At 36.8% G+C, this 20,351-nt stretch overlaps 1 long non-coding RNA gene across 1 annotated transcript; it reads left to right on the top strand.

The window, feature by feature from the left end:
• Positions 1-18,807: 18,807 nt before the first annotated feature.
• Positions 18,808-19,586, top strand: LOC105486168 (uncharacterized). Its single transcript, XR_011621036.1, has 3 exons — positions 18,808-18,906; positions 19,254-19,320; positions 19,455-19,586. It is a non-coding gene; the product is annotated as an uncharacterized lncRNA (long non-coding RNA).
• The last annotated feature ends 765 nt before the right edge of the window (positions 19,587-20,351 follow it).

A 20,351-nucleotide genomic window follows, 5' to 3' on the forward strand; every position in this document is an offset into this window, starting at 1 on the left:
GTGATGCACAAGTTTAATACTTATAATTGGGCTCTTCCTTATTGCCTTGATAAGACACAAACAACACAGACCCAGACATGTAACCAATAGGAATAAAGTCAGAAATATACCCACCAATTATATGCATTACAAATATCTTCTCATTCTATAATCTTCTCATTCAGTATAAGTTCTAAAATAAATATAAGTTACAGAGTAAGGGAGTAAAAACATATGAGCTATATGTTCAAAATAGGTGAAACTGATGGAAATGGTTCCTGCACCTAGACCAGCCTGCTGTACCACACCACTCTTTCCATATAGAACTTTTCCAAGTTACAGTAATATTTACTGTAGAGGAAACTATTAGACTTACATACATTTGTCTAAACAAACTGAGTCCTTTGTGTTGACCTCCTCTTCTCTTATCACTCTCTCCTCTGAGTAAACTATTGGAGTAAGGTTCATAGTTAGAGAGAAAGAGAGCAAACTTTAATAACAGGCTGCCTTGGTTATGCTAATGCCTGAACCAGAATATGTTTCTATCTATTCCCCAGTATTTTTAGTGAGGTGAATTTTTGAAAGAGGTGAGACGATGAGGACATTAAACTACATAGCTTAGTGCTTGCATTGACTTTGACCAAGGTCATTGGAAGAACAGCAGGTAAGTGCTGTAACTAGACATTCTCTCTAGCACACACACACATGAGAATGTTACCTAATCTTTCTTCTGTGACATAAATCCTTCTCACCTTCTTTCTAGCCTTTCCACCAAATGGAGCTAATCAATTACTCTTTCTAATTACTCCAATTATGCTTCCTTTGATTTACATGTATTATTTTTGTGATAATCTCATTAGCGTAACAGTGAGCATCTTATTTGCAGTATAACCAAAAATGGTGCATGTATATTTTCACTGTTAATGAGATGTTAACTCTATTTTGCTCAATTCTTACTATGTTTTCAGTTCATTTCATATTTGTGACTGCAAAAATATTAACATTCCACAGCTTCCACCTTCTTATTTGGCCTGTTTATTCTCAAGGTTTTATTTACTTGTATGTCTTCCTGAAATCAATGACTTCTCATATTCTATTTCCACTAAGAAATCTTGATGATGTATACTTCTTCAATATAAAGGATCACTCTTCTAATCAGGACCGTCCACTCATCTTATCAAACGATTTTCGACTTACAGATAGTTGTACAGTCTTGAGAACTGCACAGAACTTGAAGACAGTAGACATCCGGAACATTATTACCTGCTACAGGCATTACAAATACTAGACAGAGTGAATCAGCAGAGGGGTTATAAAGAGTTTCCCAGAAGCCCATGACATGGTCTTTTAGCCAAATTATCCTTTTTAAAGTGCTTTACTACCTAACATTTCTTCCTGTACAAATCGTCTACAATTAACACTGCCCCAAGCTATTTTCCTATAAGTTTATACATTCCCAAACAGTGATCCATTTGGTATACTAGCCACATTTATGGATGCATAAGCAAGTAATTGAAAACCCATAGTACTTTAAGCCAGGTTGTTTCTTTGAATAAAAAAAATCAAGACCATGAACAGAAAATAATATATATTTGTTCACATAGAAGCAGTCTTAAAATAATTAAATATAAATTAAATATAAATCATTCCATAATTTTGTCAAAGAATACATCTATCTCGGTTCTGACACTACTTAAAGTCACAAATTCCAAATTCCCCATGTCCTTTGGGATTTCCTTTGAAGATAGAATTTTTTTTAAGAACTGTTTTACAAAAAAGACTAGAATTTATGATATGAAAAAATATGTGTATTATCTTAAAGAAACAAGTTTGTTCAAGGCTTTGAATGCAAATCTGCTCTTAGTCTCTTAGCATGTAACCCAGAGGGACATAAATAGCAGTGGTGTATTTCATTTTCAGGCCCGGTCATGGCTCAGCCTCCTTAAGGTAATGCTCTGGACATTGACAGGAGGCTTTAAATCTTTGGTTGGCTTATAAATTGCAACAGGGAACCTTTCATGATGTCCAGGATCCCAGAAGTGAGACGCCAGTAACTAATCCCTGAGTCACTGGGCTCCTTTAACCTGGTCTCTTCACACTTGTTTCCATATTTCATCTTCTCTGAGCTGAGTTTGCTTTATGATTTTGGTTAAGTGTGAGGAAATCAGTGTGGCAGATGGAAGGAACTCAAGCTGTTCTGTACCAAATGCTAAATTTCTACCAATATTTATTTTGTTTGCCATAGTAAAATCCCCAACATGCCGTTTTTTAGTGTGTCGAGTAAGCCTTATCACTTGCCACTTTAAGTAACAGCAGATGCAGTATTCCCTTAGAGAAGATGAAGAAAGGGCCTCCATGTTTGGTTTTTAATATTAAGGACAACATAGTTTAAGGCATATAGCAATCTGAAAGAGAAAGTACTTTAAACATAGTGCCTACTACAAAGGCCAGAGCTTTGCTTGTGCCTCCATGCTTAGAGACGTGGCTGAGACCCTCATACTGATGGCAGCTGTGAGTGATGTGAGGGGCACTGATACTGGAGTCAGAGATTCTCAACTCCAATTCTGACTCTGCCAGCCTGTTACCCCAAATTACCAATCGCTTCTCACAACCTGAGTTGCTGCAATAGTAAAGTCAAAATAAGGCAAACCTCAAAGGAGTTAATTAGAAATAAGTAAGATTATGAATAAAGATATGTTTGCAGGCTAAAGAGCATCTTATTGTGGGTTATGATCTTTCTGTTACAAGGTTGTAATATTTTTTGGCCAATTTTGTTTACTTAACATTAGTAAATTATGTCATTTCTATCATATTGATTTTTAACTTTTTAACAGATTTTTTTGTGTCTGACTTGATGCCAAAAATCCAACTGGGAACTGAAATATTTAGTCAATAATTTGGATTGCAGAGCACATACACGTATCATCACTTATATACAAAATAGCTACACTTCTGACAGATTTTTAAATTGCTGTTTAGCATTATGGAGAACCAGACTAAGAAGCTCTTTGTAAACTGTACCTTGTAACCTCAGCAATCTGGGAGCTAAGTTATCAGACATCAAAATTATGTGCAGTTTTATACCAGAGTCCTTTTTAAAAAGCTAAGCACAAATGGTTCAGAGTCTTTGTCCAAATAAATAGCCATCATTGTCTCTCTATACATGAATTTATATATAAATATACTACTAAGATAGAGAGAACTACAACTATAAATATAAAGTAATGAGATAATGATATGTACTGTAAAAATATGAACACATACACATATGTACTGAATATAGATGATTACATACACATAGGCATTGTATACATATATATATGAATATAGATACATATATAGTGTGTACACACACACACACACACACACACACATCTGCATGAGACCAATGCCAGGTCTCTATTCTGGAACAATTGTGTTAGAATATATAGGGTGGAGCTGCAGCACTAGTGCATATTAAAAGCTCCCCACGTGATTTTCACAAGCACTAGGAACCACTGCTCCACATCTATATCTGAAGTCCTCTGTGTATCTTATATTCAGTATGAACTTATATTATGCTGGCCCATGTGTTTCCATCTAGACTCGAAGGACAATAGTAATGGTAACGTTAAAAGTCTTCATCTGCTGTGACTAATTCATTGAACTCCTTGCTTTCCACCTTGATTGTGAGGCTTCCCCAGCCACATGGAACTGTAAGTCCATTAAACGCTTTTTCCTGTATAAATTACCCAGTCTCAGGTATGTCTTTTTCAGCAGCATGAAAATGGACTAATACAATAGGTCTGGGTGGGACCTGAGATTCTGTATTTTTAACCAGCTACCAGTTAATGCCAGTATTTAAGGCCATGGACAGCTTTTGAGTGGCAAGGCTGCCCCCCCCCCCAAAAAAAAAGAAGTAAATCAGAATTTATAACTTTCTGGAAAAAAAAATCTTGACTACACAGGCTTTCTAAAACAAAACACTTAAGAAATAATATACAGAGTATGAACTAGAAACTTAAAAAGCAGAGACAATGTAGCATCTGGCTTTTGAACAATGACCCTGTTTGCTTAATGGCATTCCAAAGTATTTTCATGTTCTTCTGTTGCCCTAACTACACTTCAGTAATTAGTAAATATTATAGGCATGCTGAGATTTGCTGCCTGGTCCAGTAGTCAATCATTCAAGCATCTATAAGAAAAAACAAGAATGTTAATGCATTTTAATGCATTTCTGTGATTTGTAGTTTCATAAATGTTGTTCTAACCATTTTCCTCACAGTTAGCAAAACAGGAATGCAGTAATTCTTTTATTTCAACATATAGTTCATCATTAATCTTGAGACTCTATTATAAAAGACTGCACCCCATGAAATTAATCAATATGCTCCACATTTTTATGCTGCTTCTTTTTGCCCTGTGTCATGGCAAAAAGGAAGCAGCCACAAAAGTGTTAATTCCTCTGCAGAACAAATCAATTGTTTCCAAATCATTTGAAAACATGGAAATATTTTTAAAAATATAATCTTCCAGACCATCCATATGGGTCTGCCTATCCTACAGATCCAGTGTGCATTCCAGGGATCCCTAAGTATTTAAAATACCAGAGTTTGTGAGCCACTTCTTTAGGGCATTCTCTCCCCAAGGGTAAGTGGAGGTCTGTATTTATCTGCATGCCCAGCATGCTTCATGATGCACTGCTTTGTCATTTTCTTAGGTGGTAAAGGCATCATTTGACTGGTAATTTCTCTGAACTCAAAGATGTTATCTTTTTGTTGCTATTGTTGTGGATGATTGTTTCACAATGTTGCTTCCACTTAGAGTTGCCACATAAAATATAGGATGGCCCGTTATGAATTTCAGGTGAACAGCGAAGAGTTTCTTTTAGTATAAGTATGTCCCGAATATTGCACAGGACATACTTATATGAAAAAATTTTTGGTTGTTTATCTGAAATTCAAATTTAACTCGCCATCCTACATTTTTATTTGTTTAATCTAGCAACCCTCCATGGGAAGATTTTAGGAAAAGTGACAGTTTATCTGGACCAATAATTATGGGCAACAGATTTAGAGAGAGTATTTTAAGAGAAGAAAAAGGCAAGAATGTATATGAGAAATCAGATATAAATATGCATTTTCTAAGAGTAAAAACAGAATTCAAAAGTACTGAATTATCTATCTCTTCTTATAAGTCCATGTCCATCTAAATGTAAAAAAAAATTTCTACGTTATTATTTAGGAGGATTACCAAGCTCACTTGAAGAAGGTCTGTGGAGGTAGAGCCAAGGGTCAAAGTGTGAGAAAGCAGAATATTCACTGGATTTTCATAAGATAATTAATCCACATCTTCAGAATGAGAAAACAATTTCACCATTTTCTTATCAGATCTACTCCAAATTTCTCCCCACCTCATCTTTTAAAAAATATCAATATTCTGTTGTAGTTAAGAAAATAGTTTTTAATCAGATAGAGTAGGAATTTAAATTCTATCTTCAATGTTTATTAGTCAGGTGAATTTAGTCAAATACTTACCTGCAAGTCACCTTTCTTGCCTGGAAAATAGAGTAAATAATACTAACTTCTATGGATAGTTCTGAAGATAAATTGGCATGTACTTAAAAGCATCTAGTATAGGTTAGTACCTAAAATATAGTAGGAGGTCAAATAAATGGTAGGAATAGTCTCTGGCCCTGCCTAATAGATATCACATTTCCCCAAGATTATTCTGGATTTGTTTACATTTTTAAAGCTGCTTATTTTCTTAGGAATTCATCCAAAACAGTATATTACCCATTTTTGTTTTTAGTCCTAATCAGAAATTCTAAAGTAATATTTCTGAAAGAGAGTATGATTCCAAATATTAACCAACAACTGTCGTAGAAGAAGTAATCTATCAGATTTTATACAGAGGTAATGAGATTGGTTGCCAGCAGTAATAACATGATACAGGTGTGCCTCCACTGGCTGAATCACAACCATATTCCTGGAACAGAGAAGGCAAAATATCAGATACTAAATTTTCATAAAATATGGTAAGATCCAAACTAAAGCCCTTACATTAAAAAAAGTTATTTCTTGAGAGTGATTAGAGTTGAGATGAAATTTTAATCTTAATAAAAAGTCTGATACCAACAGAGGCTTAATGTTTAATGACATATATGAGAAAGATAGGAGTAATAGCAGAAAGAATAATACTCTGTTGATTATCCACTATTGCCATGCACTCTGCTGAACACTACATTCACTTACTAATTTAAATCTATCAAGAGCTGTTTTCTGTCAATGTCATCTTATTAATATGATTCTATTTTGAGATTAGATTCATCTCTATGTTACAAATAAAACTGACAGAGATTATTGTTTAACTTGCCCGGGTCACACACAGTTGGTAGTGGAAGATTCAGCCTTTTAAATTTATGTCTGACAATCTCCAAAAGCCACGTTCTCATACACTATGCTGTGCTGTCTTTCACTGCAATGTTATAAAGCAAAAATAAAAGGTCACATTTCAATCAAAATTATGTTAACAATAAAAAATAGTATTAACTTGTTTGATAAACACCACCAGAATGATGCAAAGGTACTGTTTCAAATGAATTTTATTTAATGCATATTGCCAATCCAACAATAAAGCTTCAGAGAATGTTTTTTGGGGAAAAAATCCCAAACAGAAATATTGGAATGGTTTTGATTCTTTTCCCAAACACAATACAAATAAACATGTGTCTGTTTAACCAGATGTAAAGAGAAACAAAAAAATTGTAAACTAAGCACACTTTGCACCTGGATATTCCTGTGACAGTAGCCATATTATCTCTGGGATACATTTTCTTTGCACCCCCCTTTTTCAAGTGCTGTATAATTCTTTTGATGACTATTTTTATCCCTATTCAAGGGTATATGTGCCTGCTTTTGGATTCCAGTTGTATTAGTCAGTTTTCATACTGCTAAAAAGAACTGCCCAAGACTGAGTAATTTAAAAAGAAAAGAGGTTTAATAGACTCAGTTCAGCATGGCTAGGGAGGCCTCAGGAAACTTACAATCATGGTGGAAAGTAAAGGGGAAGCAAAGCACCTCTTCACAAGGAGGCAGGAAGGAGAAGTGCCAAGCAAAAGGAGAAGAGTCCCTTATAAAACCATCAGATCTCATGAGAATTCACTCATTATCATGGGAACAACATGGGGGAATTGTCCCTGTGATTCAACTACCTCTACTTGGTCTCTCCCTTGACATGTAGGGATTATGGGGATTATAATCCAAGATTATATGTGGTGACACAAAGCCTAACTGCATTATTCTGCACCTGGCTGCTTCCAAATCTTATTTCCCTTTCACATTTCAAAACCAATCATGCCTTCCCAACAGTTCCCTAAAGTCTTAATTCATTCCAGCATTCACCCAAAACTCCAAGTCCAAAGTCTCATCTGAGACAAGGCAAGTCCCTTTTGCCTATGAGCCTGTATGATCAAAAGCAAGAAAGTTACTTCCTAGGTACAATGGAGGTACAAGGATTGGGTAAGTACATCCACTCCAAATGAGAGAGATTGGCCAAAACAAAGGAGTTATAGGTTCCCATGTAAATCCATAACCCAGGGAGGCAGTTAAATATAAGAGCTCTAAAACAATCTCCTTTGACTCCATATCTCACATGCAGGTTACATTGATCCAAGAGGTGGGTTCCCATGGTCTTGGGCAACTTCACCCCTGTGGCTTTGCAGGGTACATCCCACCTTGTGGCTGCTTTCATGGGCTGGCCTTGAGTGTCTGCAGCTTTTCCAGGTGCATGGTGCAAGTGGTTGGTGGATACACCATTCTGGGGTCTAGAGAGCAGTGGCCCTCTTCTCATAGCTCCACTTAGCAGTGCCCAAGTGGCGATTCTGCGTGGGGGCTTTGACCCCACATTTCCCTTACATACTGCCCCAGCAGAGGTTCTTCATGAAGGCTTCAGTCCTGCAGCAAACTTCTGCCTGAACATCCAGTCATTTCCATACATCCTCTGAAATCTAGGTGGAGGTTCCCAAACCTTAGTTCCTGACTTCTGTGCACCCACAGACCCAGCACCACAGGTAAGCTGCCAAGGCTTGGGGTTTGCACCCTCTGAAGCAACGGCCTGAGCTGTATGTTGGCCCCTTTTAGCCATGGTTGGAGTGCAGAGCACCAAGTTTCAAGATTGTACAAGCAGCAAGGCCCTGGGCCCAGCCCAAGAAATCATTTTTTTCCCCCTGGGCCTCAAGGCCTGTGATGGGAGGGTCTGCCATGAAGACCTCTGACATGAGCTAGAGACATTTTCTTCATTGTCTTGGTGATTAACATTTGGTCCCTCATTACTTATGCAAATTTCTGAAGCAGGTTTGAATTTCTCCTCAGAAAATGGGTTTTTCTTTTGTATCACATTGTAAGGCTGCAAATTTTCTGAACTTTTATGCTCTGCTTCCCATTTAAACATAAGTTTCAATTCCAAACCATCTCTTTGTGAATGTGTAAGACTGAACACTTTTAAGAGCACCCATATTACCTCTTGAATGCATTACTGCTTAGAAATTTTTTTTTGCCAGATACCCTAAATCATTCCTTTCAAGGTCAATGTTCCATAGATCTCTAGGGCAACAGCAAAATATCACCAGTCTCTTTTCTAAAGCATAGCAAGAGTCACGCTTATTCCAGTTCCCAACAAGTTCCTCATCTCATCTGAGACCACCTCAGCCTGGACTTCATTGTTCATATCACTATCAGCATTTTGGTCAAAGCCATTCAACAAGTCTCCAGAAGGTTCCAAACTTTCCCACATCTTCCTGTCTACTTCTGACCCTTCCTAACAGTTCCAACCTCTGCCTGTTAAACAGTTCCAAGGTCACTTCCACATTTTGGGGTATCATTACAGCAGCATCCCACTCTCTGTGATAGCAATTTACTGTATTAATCTGTTTTCATACTGCTAAAAAGGACTATCTGAGACTGGGTAATTTATAAAGGAAAGAGGTTTCATAGACTCACAGTTCAGCATGGCTGTGGAGGCCTCAGGAAACTTACACCCATGGTGGAAGGAGAAGGGGAAGCAAGGCACCTTCTTCACAAGGAAGCAGGAAGGAGAAGTGCTAAGCCTAGGGAGAAGAGCTCCTTATAAAACCACCAGATCTCATGAGAACTCACTATCATGAGAACAGCACGGGAGAAACCATCCCCAGGATTTAATTACCTTCACCTGGTCTCTCCCTTGACACATGGGGATTATGGGGCTTATAATTCAGATGAGATTTGTGTGGGTGGGGATACCAAGCCTAACCATATCACTGGTTTAATCTGTATTTAAAAGTATATGCACAACCATGATTTCAACTAGCTGAATCAGCATACGGATTGAGTTTGTTACTGTACTGACTTGGTCTTGTGAGAAATTCTAGCATCACCTCAACCAAATCTCTATCACCAACCAGGATTGTATATAACCCAGCTCTCATAGGGCAGCAGAGAGAACCAGAAATATCCAGGAGAACATGGATATTCTGTATGTGGAGTTTGGGGACTGGTGGTTTGAGCACTGTGTTCAGAGGGTCCCTAGAGACAAAGGTGTCATCATGCAGGCAAGAGAGAGGCACTGAATAAAGGGACTTCATATCCTTTAGTTTACTCCAACCACAGAAGCTCCACCTTTTGACTGTTATGTATAGTTGGTTTCACATAATAAAATTTTTATGAAGAAAGTTTTATGGCTAAAAATATTTGAAAACTACAAAATTTTTAGAGATATATGAAGGAAAGATGTGACAGAGACTGCTAGTTGCCCACTCAAAATCCATTTACTCCGTATCTTAATTAACAAAATTTATATATTGTTCAGAGCAGCAGCAAAGTACTTAACTAAAATGTTATTCCCCAGCCTCCATTTCAGCCCCTTATCTTCCTTCTTTGTTCCCTCAATGCAGATATGATTGCTGGTGCTGCTGTGTCTATCCTGTAACTCATAAGGCATTTTGAGAATGGAAACCAAGTTCTACGGATGGCAGAGTTAAAAAATAGGGAGTCTGGGGACTATAGTGACAGTGCACATCAATTATACTTGCCCTGGATTGCCTCTCTGTACTATTTTTCACATGAGAAAAAAGGGAAAACCTAATTTACATAGGCCACTGTTTTAAGATCTATGTGCAGCCAGAAACAATTAGTAATTAATACAAGAAGTAATAGTTACCTTTTCATTTTTATTTATTCATTTATATGTGTGTGTGTGCGTGTGTGTGTGTGTAAGTAAAGCTGACTCTGACATAATATTAATGTGAGCTGAAAAACAGATAAAGTAAACCATGGTTGGTATTTACTAAACACATGAAATGTTAAGTATATGCAAATTTGTAGGTTCTATTTAGATTCTTAAGGTTTTTAAATAATTAGAAAAATAGTTACATGGTCTTTAGTAAGAAATAGTATACTTTCTAATATGTAAATACATAATATTGTTGCCTTAGCTCTTTCCTTTGGCCAGATCTGACACCCTGTGCCAACTTATCTGTTATATCTCTCAATGCTTCCTCTTCTCCCCTATTAAGATCTCTTCTTTAGTAAGGTAGGTATTTGTATTGGGAAGAGTTTGGGATAAGGAACAGAGGTACAAAATAGGCCCTCAGATTTCTATACAGTCTCCATTTCAAATTTTTGAAATCCTTCATAAAATCTACAAAAAAAAAGATTTTCAAATGTTAATAAAATGAGCATATAGTAAATTCAAAGACATAAGTACAATTAAAATAATTAGGCAAATTAAAACAAAATAAACAAACAAATAATAATACAAGATAGCAAAGGTATAAATAAAGTATAACAACGAGAATACTTGTATGAACCTTGCCTCTTAATAGTTTGCTAGGAACTGTTTAGAAATAAAACTGATATATACTACTCTGTAACCTTACTAAGTGTACATGAATATGAATAGATCTACGATCAGTCGTGTTTTATTCACTAAAACAGGTGCACTTGTACTTTATTATTTGAATAACACATTACTTGAAATAATTTATAGGCGAGCAAGAGTAAATTTTTTAAAAACCTAACTGAAGTAAGTACATATATTAGAAAGACATTATTCCTAGGTGATATATTTTTGACAATACAATTTCTGCAGTTTGAGAAAATGATCTTTTTCAATTAAACATGTAACTAGGCAAATCAGCAAAACTGACAAAAGCAGTGGGATAGCAGACATTGCAAATAGATTAACCACAAATTTAACATGTTAAAGAGAACTTTCATATTTCATTGTGGGAAAAGATTGGCTTAAGATACCTGTTTTTTTTCTTATTTTGAAACCAGTGATAAGAACAGCACGCATTCAATTTGAAGGCAAGGATGGTGTGACTAACCATTAATTCTCACTTAAATCTGCTGAAGAGTTGTTAACACCATGTGTTCATATAACACTTTTTGTGATTTTCCTAAAAACAGTGGGCCTCAAACTATTTTCTGAGAAAATCTGGAATTAGACAATGATAGGTCAACTGTTTTGACTATAGGATTGAAATTTTATTTTTGTATGATTATTTGAAAGAAAACATATCAATAGGTAGAATTTTCTTAATTTAATTTTTTCCATAAATGTGTCAGAAGTTTTTCCTTTCTACTTCTGCTTACTTATCAATGTTATCACACTACAAATAAACTAAAAAATTAATAATTATTACCTAATAAGTCACAAGTGTAATTAAAACATTTGTACAAGATTGTTTTTAACATGTGGAAGACTACATATATTATTCTCTATAAATTTTTTGGTACCCATTAACCTTCCCCACCTTCCCTCCAGTCCACCGTTACTCTTTTAAACCTCTGGCAACAATTCTTCTACTCTCTCTGTCCATAAGTTTAATTTTTCTAATTTTAGATCCCACAAATAAGTGGGATGCAATGTTTGTCTTTCTGTGCCTAGCTTATTTTACTTAACATAATGATCTGTCCATGTCATTGCAGCTGGCTAGATCTAATTCTTTTCATGGCTGAATAGTACTTTATTGTGTACATGAACTGCATTTTCTTTATTAATTCATTTGTTGATGAATATGTAGTTGTTTTCAAATCTTAGCTATTGTAAACAGTGCTGCAAGAAATAGAAGAGTGCAGCTATCTCTTTGATATACTGATTTCCTTTCTTTTGGGTATATACCCAGGAGTGGGATTGCTGTACCATATAGTAGCTCAATTTTTAGCTTTTTGAGGAACCTCCAAACTCTTCTCCAGAGTGGTTGTACTAATTTACATTCCCATCAATGATGTGCAAGGGTTCCCTTTTCTCCACATCCTTGCTAGCATTTGTTATTGTTTGTCTGTATTAGTTTGTTTTCACACTGCTATAAATACATACCCAAGACTGGGTAATTTATTTAAAAAGGAAGTTTAATGGACTCACAGTGCTGCAGGGCTGGTGAGGCCTCAGGAAACTCACAATCATGGGGAAAGCAAAGGAGAGGAAAGGACCTTCTTCACATGGTGGCAGGAGAGAGAAGAGTGAGTAGTGAAGGGGGAAGAGTCCCTTATAAAACCATCAGATTTCATGAGAACTCACTTACTATCATGAGAACAGCATGGGGAAACCTTACCATGATCCAATTACCTCTACCTGGTTTCTCTTTTCACACATGGGGATAAAGGTGCTAATTCAAGATGAGATTTGGGCGGGGACACAAAGTGTAACCATTTCACGGTCTTTTGGGCATAAGCCATTTTAACTGGGGTGAGATGATATATAATTGAAGTTTTGATTTATGTTTCTCTGGTGACCAATGATGTTGAGCACCTTTTCATATGCCTGCTTACCATTTGTATGTCTTCTTTTGAGAAATCTGTATTTAAATCTTTGGCCCATTTTTTTTTAAATCAGATTATTAGATTTTTCCCATAGAGTTGTTTGAGCTCCTTATATATTCTGGCCATTAATCCCTTGTCAGATGGGGTAGTTTGCAAATATTTTCTCCCATTCTGCAGGTTGTCTCTTCACTTTGCTGACTGTATCCTTTGTTGTGCAGAAGCTTTATAACTAGATGTGACCCCATTTGTCCATTTTTGCTTTAGTTGCCTGTACTTGCAAGGTATTGCTGAAGAAGTTTTTGCCCAGGCCAATATCCTGGAGATTTCCCCCAATGTTTTCTTGTAGCAGTTTCATAATCTGAGGTCTTAGTCTTAGGTTTAAATCTGTAATTCATTTTGATTTTTGTCTATGATGAGAGATAGGGGTCTGCTTTCATTCTTCTGCATATGGATATCCAGCTTTCCCAACATCATTTATTGAAAAGACTCTGTTTTCCCCAGTGTATGTTCTTGACACCTTTGTTAAAAATGAGTTCACTGTAGGTGTGTGAATTTGTTTCTGGGTTCTCTATTCTGTTCCATTGGTCTATGTATCTGTTTTTATTTCAGTACCATGCCATTTTGATTACTATAGCAATGCAATATAATTTGAAATTAGGTAATGTGATTTTTCCAGTTTTGTTCTTTTTGTTTAGGATATATTTGGCTATTCTGGGTCTATTGTGATTTCATATAAATTTTAGGATAGCTTTCTTTTCTACTTCTGTGAAGAATGTCATCGGTATTTTGATAGGGATTGCATTGAATCTGTACATTGCTTTGAGTAGCACGGATATTTTAAAAATATTGATTCTTCCAATGCATGAACTGTTTTTAAACATTTTTTGCTGTTATCTTCAATTTCTTTCATCAGTATTTTATAATTTTCACTATAGAGATCTTTCACTTCTTTGGTAATTCCCAGGTATTTAATTTTCTGTGTGGTTATTCTAAATGGGATTACTTTTATTCTCACATTGTTCACTGTTGGCGTGTAGAAATGCCACTGATTTTTGCATGTTGACTTTGCATCCTGAAACTTTACTTAATTTATCAGTTTTAATAGTTTTCTTGTGGAGTCTCTAGGTTTTTCCAAATATAAGATCATATTATCTGCAAACAAGTATAATTTTACCTCTTCCTCTCCAATTTGGATGCCCTAGATATGTTGGTGTTATAGTGGTGAGCATAGCTGCCTTCCAATTTGCATGCCCTTTATATCTTTCTATTGTTTGATTGCTCTAGCCAAGACTTCCAGGACTATGTTGAATAACAGTGGTGACAATGGACATCCTTATTGTATTCCAGGTCTTAGAAAAAAGACATTCAGCATTTCCCCATTCAGTATGTTACTACTTGTCAGTGTCATATATGGCTTTTATTATGTTGTGGTATGTATGTTCTTTCTTTCTGCAGTTTTTTGAGGTTGCTTATCACAAAGGGATGTTGAATTTTATCAAATGCTTTTTTGGCATCAATTGAAATGTTCATGTGTTTTTTTTCCTTTATTCTGCTGTTATGATCTAGTACATATTTTGATTTGCATATGTTGAACCATACTTGCATCCTTGAGATAAATCCCACTTGGTTATGATGAATGGTCTTTCTAATGTATTGTTAAATTTGGTTTGCTGGTGTTTTATTGAGGATTTTTGCATCAATATTCGTCAGAGATATTTGCCTGTAGTTTTCTTTTTCTTTGATGTGTCTTCATCTTGTTTTGGTATCAGGGTATTACTGGTCTTGTAGAATGACTTTGAAAGTACTCCCTCCTCCTCTGTTTTTTGGAATAGTTTGAGTAGAATTGATATTAATTCTTTAAATGTTTGGGGGAATTCATCAGTGAAACAATCAGGTCCTGCCTTTTCTATACTGGGAGATTTTTATATGGCTTAAATCTGGTTACTTGTTATTGGTTTGTTCAGGTTCTGGATTTGTTCCCAGTCCAATTTTGCTATGTTGTATGTATCTATGAATTTGTCTATTTCTTCTAGATATTCCATTTTATTGGCATATACTTGCTCATAGTTGCCACTAATGATCATTTAAGTTTCTGCAGAATTAGTCACAGTGTCTCTCCTTTTTCATTTCCAATTTTATTTATTTGAATCTTCTCTCTTTTTTGTTAGCCTGGCAAGCAGTTTTTCAACTTTGTTTAGCTTCAAAAAACTACTATTTTTTTCATTTGTTTTGTATTTTTTTTCATTTCAATTTCATTTATTCCTTCTCTGATTTTTATTATTTCTTTTCTTCCACTAATTTTGGGTTTGGTTTGCTCTTGCTTTTCTAGTTCTTTAAGATGCATCATTAGATTGTTCATTTGAAGTTTTTCCTCTTTTCTGATGTAGACACTTATAGTCATAAACTTCCCTCTTAGTACTGCTTTTGCTGTATCCCACAGGTTTTGGTATAATGTATTTTTGTTATCATTTGCTTCAAGAAATTTTTCAATTTACTTGTTAAATTCTTCATTGACCCACTGGTCATTCAAGAGAATATTGTTTAATTTCCATTTATTTGTGTATTTTCCAGAATTCCTCTTGTAAACAATTTCTAGTTTTATTCCAATGTGTTCACAGAAGATGCTTGATATTAATTCAATGTTTTTGAATATTTTTATACTTGCTTTATGACATTACATATGGTCTATCCTTGAGAATGTTCCTTATGCTGAGGAGAAGAATGTATATTCTTCTGCTGTTGGATAAAGTGTTTTGTGTATATCTATTAGATATACACATTTGGTCTATACTGCAGATTAAGCCTGATATTTCTTTGTGGATTTTCTATCTGGAAGATTCATCCAGTGCTGAAAGCGGGGTGTTGAAGTCCAGCTATTATTGTATTGGGACCTATCTATCTGTTTAGCTCTAACAGTATTTGCTTTATATATCTGGGTGCTCAAGTGTTGGGTGCATATATATTTATAATTGTTACATCCTTTTGCTGAACTTACCAGTTTATCAGTATATGGTAGCCCTTTTTTGTCTCTTTCTGTGGTTTTTGCCTTGAAATCTATTTAGTTTGATCTAAGTATAGTAACTCCTGCTCTTTTTTGGTTTCCATTGGCATGGAATATCTTTTTCCATCCCTTTATTTTCAGTCTGTGTGTGTCTTTATAGGTGATACGTGTTTCTTCTAGGCAACATATCAATGGACCTTTTTTGTTTTTGTCTATTCAACCAGTCTATGTCTTTTGATTGGAGAGTTTAGCCCATTTACATCCAGTGTTATTATTTATCAGTAAGGACCTACTTCTATCATTTTAAAATTTGTTATCTGTTTGTTTTATGGTCTTATCTTTCTGCCTTCCACTAGTGAAGGTGATTTTCTCTGGTGATACAATTTAGTATCTTGTTTTTACTTTTTGTGTATCCATTGTACACTTTTTGGTTTGATATTAACATGAGGCTTAAAAATACTATCTTATAACTCATTGTTATAACCTGATAACACTATTCACATAAACAAAGAGAAAGAAAACTAATAAGAAATCTATTCTTAACTCTAAGGTTAAGAATACCTTAATTTAGTCCACCCTCTTTTTAATCTTTTATTGTTTCTATTTATATCTTACTGTACTTACTTTGTCTTGAAAAGTTGTAGTTATTATTTTTGATTGGTTCATCATTTAGTCTTCCTACTTAGGGTAAGAGTACACATCACAGTTACAGTGTTATAATATTCTGTTTTTCTGTGTACTTACTATTACCAGTGAGTTTTGTACCTTCAGATGATTACTTATTGCTCATTAATGTCCTTTTCTTTCTGATTGAAGTATTCCCTTTAGCATTTCTTATAGGATAGTGCTGGTGTTGATGAAGCAACCTTTGTCTGGTAAAATTTTCATTTCTCCTTCATATTTTCACAAGATACCTTATACTAGGGTAAAAAGGCTTTTTTCTTTCATCACTTTTTGTCATGCCACTCTCTCCTGGCCTGTAAGATTTCCACTGAAAAGCCTGCTGCCAGATGTATTGAAGCTTCATTGTATTTGTTTATTTTATCTTGCTCCTTTTAGAGTCCTTTCTTTATCCTTGACTTTTGGGAGTTTGATTATTAAATGACTTCAAGTAGTCTTCTTTGGGTTAAATCTGTTTGGTGTTCTACAACTTTATTGTACATAGATATTGATGTCTTTCTCTAAGTTTGGGAAGTTCTCTGTTATTATGTCTTTGAACATACTTTCTACCTCTATCTCTTTCTCTATCTTCTTTTAAGGACAATAACTCTTGGATTTGCCCATTCGAGGCTATTTTCTAGGTCCTATAGTCTTGTGCTTCATTGTTTTTTATTCTTTTGTCTCCTCTAACGGGGTATTTTTAAATAGCCTGTCTTTCAGCTCACTAATTTATTTTTCTGCTTGACCCATTCTGCTACTAAAGAACTCAGATGCATTCTTCTGTAGGCCTACTGCATTTTTCAGCTCCAGAATTTTTGCTTTATTATTTTAAATTATTTCAAATTCTTGTTAAATTTATCTGATAGAATTCTGAATTTCTTGTCTGTGTTATCTTGAATTGCTTTAAGTTTCCTCATTACAGCTATTTTGAATTCTCTGTCTGAAAAGTCACCTATCTCTGTTTCTCCAGGATTGGTCCCTGGTACCTTATTTAGTTCATTTGGTGAGGTCATGTTTTTCTGGATGGTGTTGATGCTTGTAGATACACCAAATGGTTAAGTATTTATTGTAGTCTTTACTGTTTGGGCTTATTTATACTTTCTTGGGAAATCTTTTCAGATATTTGAAAGGACTTTGGTGTTATGATATTAATTTAAGCTGTATTTGCTTTAGGGGGAACCCCAAGCCCAGTAATTCTGTGGTTCTTATAGACTCATAGATATACTGCTTTGATGGTCTTGGACCAGACCCATGAGAATTCTCTGGGTTACCTGGAGGACTCTTGGTCTCTTTCCTAACTTCTTTTCAAACAGTCTCTCTCTCTTTCTCTGTCTCTCTCTCTTTCTCTCTCTCTCTTTCTCTCTGTTCTGAACCACCTAAAACTTGGTGGAGGGAGTGACACAAGCACCTCTGTGGCCACCACTACTGTGACTGTGCTGGGTCAGACTTGAAGCTAACACAGCACTGGGTCTCAACCATGGCCTGCTGTAATTACTCCCTGGCTGCTGCCTACGTTCACTCAAGGCTGTAGGTCTCTACAATCAGCAGGTGTCAAAGGTAGCCAGGCCTGTGTCCTTCCCTTTAGGGCAGTAAGGTCCCTCAGGACACAGGTGTGTTCAGAAGTACTGTCCAGGAGTCAGGGACTAAAGTCAAAAACCTTATAAGTCTACCAGGTATTACATCATATTGCGACTGAACTTGCATTCATGCCATAAGATGCAGCCCTTCCCACGCTTCTCTTCCTTTCCAAAGGCAGAGGAGTCTCACTCTGTGGACACCGCCACCGCAGGCCATAAAGAGTACTGCCAGACTACCACAGATGTTACTTTAAGGTCAAGGTCTCTTAACTGAGCTTGTGGTGAATGCTGCCTTGCCTGGGATTCACTCATCAGGGCAATGGGCTCCCCTATGACCCAGGCAGGTTCAGAAATACTGTCCAAGAGTCAATATCTGAAATCATGGACCCCCAAAGAGCCCAATTGGTACTCTCCCCCACTGTGGCAGTGTTGGTACCTAATGCTCAAGACAAAGTTCCCTTTACTTTTCCCTCTGCTTTTCTTAAGCAGAAGTTTTGCCCAGTAGCCACCAGAGCTGGTAATGTGCTGAGTCTCACAGGAAGGCAGTAAGTCTTCAAGGCCTACCCAAAGGACTCAGTGTAGTACCTGGGTATCACTGCTGGTTATTCAGGGACCAAGGGCTCTTCAATTAGCAGGTGATGAATGCCAACAGGATTGGATCCTTTCCTTCTGGTCCAGGGTATGTTTAGAAATGTCGTCTGTGAGCTGGGGCCTGCAATAGGGACCTCAAGACTCTGACCAGGGCTCTATCCTGTTGTGGCTGAGCTGGTATCCTAGATACAAGGCAAAGTTCTTTCCACTCTTCCCTCTCCTTTCCTCAAGCAGAAGGAAGCGTTCTCTTTTGGAGTCTTCAGCTGCGCAGCCTGGGGTCGAGGGAGGGGTGATGCCAGCACTCCCATAGCTGCCCCAGGTGGTTTCTCAGTGTGTAACATACCCTCCTCAGTGCACTATCTCTGGGCCTAGTTTAGCACTAGGACTTGCCTAAGAGTTGCAGTCCTTATAGCCTAGACTGCCTTTTAAGTTTACTTGGAGACACAGAGTGATGTGGCCCTTGGTGGCGAGATTTGCAGGAACTCAAGTTCGGACCACTGGCATCTGCAATTCCCTCCTGGCTAGGGCTGGTTTAAATGCTCCCTCCTTGGGCAGGCATCAGCTAGTTTGGTCTGGGTTTCCTTTCTACTCTAGAGCTGCTGTTGGGGGTGGGGAAAGCAAGGTGGGTTGGCATTGGTGATTCAGGGCTGTTTTTTCTCTCTTTAGTGCCTCTTTCAGTGATATGAAGTTAAAACCAAGTACTGTGAGTGCTTACCTGATGAAGCTTATGAAGGTGTTTTTATTTTCTGTGTAGGTTAATTTGGTGTCCTCACGGCAGGGGGTGGGTATGAGGAGTAAGATTGATGCAGCCTTCTAATCTACCATCTTGCTTTGCCTCCCTTTCACATGGTATGATTTAATAATGAGGCTCCTGGCCAGGCACAGAGGCTCAGGTCTGTAATCCCAGCACTTAGAGAGACCAAGGCAGGAAGATCGCTTGAAGCCAAGAGTTTGAAACCAGCCTGGGCAACAAAATGAGACCCTATATCTACAAAGTAATTAAATAAGTAAATAAATAAATCAAATGACTCCTAAGCTCTTTTCAGAAGTCTTATCCTAAAACAACATTTTGAAAAGTATCTCTGGAGATGATCACTTAAAATTCAAATTTCAGGGCCAGGTCTGGTGGCTCATGCTTGTAATCCCAGCACTTTAGGAGACTGAGGTGGGCAGATCATGAAGTCAGGAGTTTGAGACCAGCCTGACCAACATGGTGAAACCCCGTCTCTACTAAAAATACAAAAATTAGCCAGGCATGGTGGTGTGTGCCTGTAATCCCAGCTTCTGAGGAGGATGAGGCAGGATAATCGCTTCAACGTGGGAGGCGGAGGTTGCAGTGAGTCGAGATGGTGCCACTGCACTCCAGCCTGGGTGACAGAGTGAGACTCCATCTCAAAAAAAAAAAAAAAAAGAAAAGAAAAAGAAAAAGAAAAAGAAATTCAAATTGCATCTATTCTCTTTGACTCATCTTTTTACTTGTATTCATCATAAATTTCTAGGAGTGAATAATTCCTTGTTTTATTCTACAAAACTGTAAATAAACAGGTTGTACGGAATTGGAACATTGGCTAGATGATGCTGATGGACATTTCTTGAACTCTGTCTCCAGTGCTCCAGCCATGTCGCCATCAGCTGGCACGAGGACTCACAAAACAGTCTCCTAACTGGTCTCTCTAGCCCCACAGTTTCTTCCCCACGATCTCTATGCAAACACTGTAGCCAGAACATTTTTAATGCACAAATCTGATCAATCTCTCTCTCTCT

The sequence above is a fragment of the Macaca nemestrina genome, chromosome 3 (assembly GCF_043159975.1).
Source record: "Macaca nemestrina isolate mMacNem1 chromosome 3, mMacNem.hap1, whole genome shotgun sequence".
NCBI lineage: Eukaryota > Metazoa > Chordata > Mammalia > Primates > Cercopithecidae > Macaca > Macaca nemestrina.